Source organism: Schistocerca piceifrons, chromosome 10 (assembly GCF_021461385.2).
Source record: "Schistocerca piceifrons isolate TAMUIC-IGC-003096 chromosome 10, iqSchPice1.1, whole genome shotgun sequence".
In the NCBI taxonomy this organism is placed as follows: Eukaryota; Metazoa; Arthropoda; class Insecta; order Orthoptera; family Acrididae; genus Schistocerca; species Schistocerca piceifrons.
Window position 1 is genome coordinate 67,011,423 of NC_060147.1, and position 7,129 is coordinate 67,018,551.

Below are 7,129 nucleotides of genomic sequence, written 5' to 3' on the forward strand. Positions count from 1 at the left end.
TCACAAACTTTCGGAAAATTACGACTAGTAACATTTAGTGTTTCTGTAATAGTACAGACGTAGATATTCGTTTCTGAAAAATCTCAAATTGCCGAAAGTTCTTCATAGACTGCTTCGAAATTTTGACAGAACACCACATTCGAATACTCCGATATGTACATAAACACACTGGAGCGTCATCTGGTAGATATGTAAAATACACGAAATAAAAGGGGAAACTATATAAAAATGTTAACGTGGTTTGTTCTAAATTATTAATTTCTAGGAGTTCTTCACCAATCGCTTCGAAATTTTGACACAACGTCAAATTCCAATACAGGCGTGTTTTTACGTGCTGCAGCGTTTCTCAATAAGTAGTTAAAATATATTTTATAATATTGCTCAGTTAATTACGATTTTAATTAATTAACCTGGAATGTTAATAGAGTTTATCTCTGCTAGTAAACAGGACTATTAACAAAGCATTGAATAATTGGTAAGCATTGGTTGAGAACACTACATGAACGTTTCTTGCCTTGCTGGAGGCAACACTATTGAAATGATAAAACACGGCACTGAAAAAGTTCATTCCCTTTTCTAATTAAGCTGAACTCTGTTTCCAGGATCGTCTTTAAATCAGACCGAGAGTGCGTCGGTAGACAACATTGTCTAGAGGCCAGTGACCGATCTCAATATTACGCTTTTCGCGTAATAACATAGCCCGGATTTTGAGAGAAAAAGATGCGTAGAAACTATCTCAGAGACGCATGAATTGTAATCTGATATATTAAACATGGAATGAACACGAACAGTGTTCGGCCGTGACCACCAAACAATGCGCCTGTAACTTCTCTTCGATACGGCCTGAAACTGGATTAAAAGAAACTGCGTAATGAAATCACTCAGTGTAACATGAATCACAAGGAAAAGGATCTTCAAATGAAACACGGCTATTTAATATCAAATTAACATCAATATTCAACAAAAGGCTACAAGTGACTCTTACACAGCTTATCTCGGTAGCGTAGAACAAAAGAGAGACAGAGAGGGCGAGCGAACAAGCCGCGTTACGCTTTTTAATATCTTTAGACAAACGAATGTAAGTAGTAAAATTTGTTTCACAGAGATACCTCATTACAAATTAATTTATGAATAGTTAAAAATACACCAATTCATTGTTACATCGTTACTTTTAATTAATGTTCGGCAATGGACGATAACTTGTGTGACCACCTTCTCTTCGGACACTGTCGCTGTACAGCACCAAACGGTACGCACGCGTCAGTCTCTCTACCAGCAGATGCCGCCACCATACCTGCAGTTACGTGGTGCCATCTTACGTGTAAGGCAAAGATAGACGCACTGACCATGTTTCATTTGAATGAACCTTATATATGTAATATATAAAAGGGAAACATTGTTGCCAACAATTTCAAAATATACCTTTGCGATTTTCTTCAAATTTTTAAACGTTACTGTAATATATATATATATATATATATATATATACAAAAGCGAACGCTGTTAGTGAACAGGAAAGTAGTATTTATGGTTTACTGATTTATGCTTAGAATACTACTACAGAATATGAATTATTTTCATTAACAATAAACAAAGCTCAAGGACATAAACATAGTGATGGGAGGAAATGGACATAGAAAACTGGGAGGACAAGAACAGAGAGAGGGGGCTAGAGAAGGAGATAAAGAAAGAAAGGGGGAGAGGAAGATTTTTGGATGGACTGTGACAGGGGAGAGAAAGAGATTAGGACATGTATCCAATTCCCATACATGTTGGAAACGTGTGCTTCCTCTTTTCTTTCTTCTCTACTTAAGCCGACAGACCTACAGCAAAGCGGCGTGCTCGGGTACAGCTACTGCGACATAAATTTCAGCTTCATATACTTACATGTTCCTGTTCCTGAGAAAAAGGGACTGAGGGACAAACGGACGATCAACAACTCGTGAAAAACAAAAAAAAAAAGGTATATGATTACACGTTAACACTTTTCAGATTTTTTTTCCTTTACTTGCACTGTGAACCCTTGCTTAAAGGCAGTTTCATAATTCGAGGCCAACTGGAAGTAGGTACACTACAGGTTTGGATGAGTGAGTTTACGAGTCTCGAAATGTGTCACATGAATGTTGGTATCGTTTGACTGGATTGGGTCAGAAGCTGAAAGTTTTTGCACCACCAAGGAACGTAGACTTTAGTACGTGCCATAAATTTCAAATTGATAGCTCTACTCGTTTCAGAAATAGGGGGCTTAAAAGTTGGAAAGACAGACAAAGTGATCCTGTAAGGTTTCGTTTTTCAACCATCAAGATACGTTTACAGACGAATGGAAAAACTGGTAGAGGCCAATCTCTGGGATGATCAATTTGGATTCCGTAGAAATGTTGGAATACTGGCCCTACGACTTGTTTTAGATAATAGATTAAGGCAAACCTACGTTTCTAGCATTTGTAGACTTAAAGAACACTTTTGACAATGTTGACAGGAATACTCTCTTTCAAATTGTGAAGGTGAGAGGGGTCAAATATACGGAGTGAAAGGCTATCTACAATTTATGCAGAAACCAGATGGCAGTTATAAGATTCGAGGGACATGAAAGGGAAGCAGTGGTTGGGAAGGGAGTGAGACAGGGTTGCAGCCTATGCCCGATGTTATTCAATCTGTATATTGAGGAAGCAGTAAATTAAACAAAAGAAAAAAATTAGAGTAGGAATTAAAATCCACGGAGAAAAAATAAAAACTTGAAGTTTGCCGGTGACATAGTAATTCTATCAGAGCCAGCAAAGAACCTGGAAGAGCAGTTGAACGGAATGGACAGTGTCTTGAAAGGAGGATATGAGATGAACATCAACAAAAGCAAAACAAGGATAATTGAATGTAGTAGAATTAAACCAGATGATGCTGAGGGAATTAGACTAGGAAATGAGACACATGAAGTAGTAGTTGAGTTTTGATATTTTGGGAGCAAAATAACTGATGATGGTCGAAGTAGAGAGGATATAAAATGTAGAGTGGCAATGGCAAAGAAAGCTTTTCTGAAGAAGAGAAATTTGTTAACATCGAGCATATATCCAAGTGTCAGAAAGTTATTTCTGAAGGTATTTGTATGGAGCGCAGCAATGTGTGGAAGTGAAACATGGGCGATAAGTAGTTTGGACAAGAAGGGAACAGAAGCTTTCGAAATGTGGTGCTGCAGAAGAATGCTAAAGATTAGATGGGTAGATCACATAACTAATGAGGAGGTACTGAATAGAATTGAAAGGAAGAGAAATTTGTGTCACAACTTGACTAGAGGAAGGGTTGGTAGGACATGGTCTGAGGCATCAAGGGATCATCAGTTTAGTATTGGAGGCAGGAGGGTAAAAACTGTAGAGGGAGATCAAGAGATGAATATATTAAACAGGTGCAGAAGGATGTAGGCTGCAGTAGTTACTTGGAGATGAAGAAGCTTGCGCAGGATAGAGTAGCATGGAGGGCTGCATCAAACCAGTCTCTGGACTGAAGACCACAACAACAACAACAACAAGAACAACAAGAACAACAAGGTACGGAACCATAAAAATTAAAACTTTCCTTTAAATGCGAACATCTTGATTCATAGAAGCCTTCAGTGGCTATTCCTGGCAAATACCGAGAACAGATATGTCTTGTCGGTAGAGTTTTTACCATTCCAACGCAAATTGCTTAGCAGAGATTCATCATCCAGACATAGTTGGCTATAAAATGATCTTAACTGTGACGTAACACCGCTTGACAAGCATATACTTTTGAAAGTAACCCTTCAGTTGAGAACAATAGGGAATATTGTGTAACTTTATTACGCTTCTAAGATTTACTGCTCTAGTCTAATAGAGTTTAATATACTTCCATGTTCAAGTTTAAAAAATGGCAATCACTTTTTAAGGGTGCAGTCTTTTTCTGAAATTACAAGAACTACTGCAGAAAATTAAGGTTGCTCAAAGTGAGAAAACGTAGTTCACGGTGGAACACGATCATTTGCGTAGAAGCAAGTATTATTATAATAATGAATATTTCGCAGTTAGTTATTTCAGTCCGTAAAATGAAACAAACTATACAGAGATATGTTTTGAAAACGGGTAAATATTTTTGTATAAATGTTGCATCTAAAATCATTATAAAATCACCTAAGAGTATCACTACATAAAGAAAAATTGGAGTCTGAAAGGGCTGATTATTGTATGGTCATGTTTTAAATATATTTAGACGCTCGGGCCAGCTCATGTTTGTGCATCAACCGTTTCTACAATCTACATTCGTACCCTGCGAATAACTGCGAAGTGCGTGGCAGAGAGTACTTCCGACTGTACTAGTTAATAGGCCTTCTTTCTGTTCCATTCGGGTGAGGACAGACGAAAGAATAGTTATTAAAGCACCTCTGTGCACCCTGTCACTAATCTAATCTTGTCCTCCGGACCCCTACGGGAGCAATACGTTGGGGGTTGCAGTATATTCCTAAATTTGTCATTTAGAACTGGCTACTGAAACTTTGTAAGTAGGTTTTCCCGGGAGAGTTTGCGTCTTTCCTCAAGCATCTGCGATATCGGTTTCTTCTGCATCTCTGTGACATTCTTCCACTGTTCAGACGAACCTGTAACCATTCGTGCTGCCGTCCTTTGCACACGTTCATTATCAGTTGTTATTCCAGCGCATGTACCACTCACTTGAACAGTATTATTTAAAAAAAAAGTATTCTTGGGTGGGTTTGTAGGTAATCTCGATTGTAGACTGATTTTTCCTAGGATTCCTCCAATGAGCCGATGTCTGCCTTCTCTACCTACAATTCAGCCTGTGCAATCTTTCCACATCGTATCCCAAAAAACGGTTAGACCGAGGTGTTTGTGTGAGGTGACCGGCTCCAAGCGTCAACTGAAGTCATAGGATACTGAATACTATTAGTTTTGTGAAGTACACAGTTCCATGTTTTTGAAAATTTGAAGATAGTTGTCTATCTTTGAACCAGTTCAACATTTTATCAAGATCCGACTGAATATTTATACAGCTTCTTTCAGACAGTACTTGTTTGTAGATAACAGCAGCATTTGGGAAAAAAATCTAACTTTGCATTAATACTTTCTGGCATGTCATCAGTATTCAACATGAACAGGAAGGATCCCAACACACTTCCCTGAGGCACACTTGAAATTATTTCTACAACTGTCGAGGACCCTCGGTCCAAGATATCATCCTGTATCCTTTCTTCGAAGAAGTCCTACTCTACATCTGAGTCATTACTCCGCAATTTACATTTAAGTGCCTGCCAGAGGGTTTATCGAACCTCATTTAAACTGCTTCTCTGCCGTTCCACTCTCGAACATCGCACGGGAGAAACGACCACTTAAATCTTTCTGTGCGAGGTCTGCTTTCTCCTACTTGATTATGATAATCAGTTGTCCTTATGTACCGAGGGAGGTGGCGCAGTGGTTAGCACAATGGACTTTCATTCGGGAGGACGACGGTTCAAACCCACATCCGGCCTTCCTGATTTAGGTCACTGGCGATTTCCCTACATCGCTTTAGGCAGATGCCGAGATGGTTCCTTTGAAAAGGCACGGCCGACGTACTTGCTAATCCGATGGGACCGATGACCTCGTTGGTTGGTCCCTTCTCCCAAACCATCCATCCAATCAACCAATCTCTTTATGTAGGTGGGCGCCAACAAAGTATTTTCCCGCTCTGAGGAGAAAGTTGGTGATTGAAATTTCATGATGTACTGTCGTAGCGAATAACACCTTTGTTTTAATGACTACCCCAGCTCGTGTATCATATCCCTGACCCTCTCTCTCCTGTTTCGACATAATGCAAAACGAGCTGTCCTTCTTTGATCTTTTTCGATATCCACCGTCAATCTTACTTTATGCGGATCTCACACCACACAGCAGTACTCCAACAGAGGACTGACAAGCATAGTGTTAGCCGGCACTTTAGTAAACATATTGTATTTTCTCAGTGTTATGTCAAATCCCTAAATGGGCCAACGGCCTTGTCGCAGTGGTAACACCGGTTCCCGTCTGATCACCGAAGTTAAGCGCTGTCGGGCGGGGCTAGCACTTGGATGGGTGACCATCCGGTCTGCTGAGCGCTGTTGGCAAGCGGGATGCACTCAGCCCTTGTGAGGCAAACTGAGGAGCTACTTGACTGAGAAGCAGCGTCTCCAGTCTCGTAAACTGACATACGCCCGGGAGAGCGGTGTGCTGACCACATGCCCCTCCATATCCACATTCAGTGGCACCTGTGGGCTTTGGATGACACGGCGGCCGGTCGGTACCGTTGGGCCTTCCAAGGCCTGTTCGGACGGAGTTTAGTTTAGTTTTTAATCCCTCAATTTTTAGTTGAGTATATAGGCTTTAGATCCTTGACGCAATCTCGAATTTCACAGGATACGTACGTAGTGTCGATAAGAAGCTGGTAGGTACTTACCGAATCAAATGCTTTTTGGGTAACACTGAATATACTATGGACGGAATTTCAGATGATCAAACTTCAAAAATCAATAAAAATATTAAATCATGTTTAGTCAAACTGATATATACATCACTGTGATCAGAGCGGCGAGTACAACGATATAGCGTTACCAGAACCACCAGAATCATAAAAGTAATGGAAACTGTCTTAGGTCGTACGCGGACCGAGATAATATAGGCCCTGCGATGTGCGTACGTGGCGCTATATTGTTGTATTGAACGTCCTGATTATAATAATCTATATATTAAATTGATTTTAGGTAGTTTATAATTTTTTGTTGATTCATGGTTTTCAAGATTTTACACCAGAATAGCGCGTGTTGGGTCTCACGTTCTGGATGTTTTTGGAATCCATGATGATTAACATAGACAACATCGTTCTGTGTGACATGCCTTCTTAGGTCTGAGATCAGAAAAATTTTCTAATATTCTACAACAAATGGATGTAATTATATTTTTTCCAACGCCAGAGAGATGTTGCTTCTTCGTGACGGGTGTGGAGCGGAACGGAGCTAACTAACCGTGTTGGCAGGGACTCCTTGGCATCCAATTGACAGCATGCATGCGCCGCGCCTGTGACGTCATCGGCAGGATAGCGAGCTGACTGTTGCCTCCGCCAAGTCGCTAATTAACCACCAAGGTCTGCAGACGGC

The 7,129-nt window shown here is 40.2% G+C and overlaps 1 pseudogene; it reads left to right on the forward strand.

Moving 5' to 3' along the window:
* Positions 1-5,985: 5,985 nt before the first annotated feature.
* On the forward strand, positions 5,986-6,103 carry LOC124719183 (annotated as a pseudogene).
* The last annotated feature ends 1,026 nt before the right edge of the window (positions 6,104-7,129 follow it).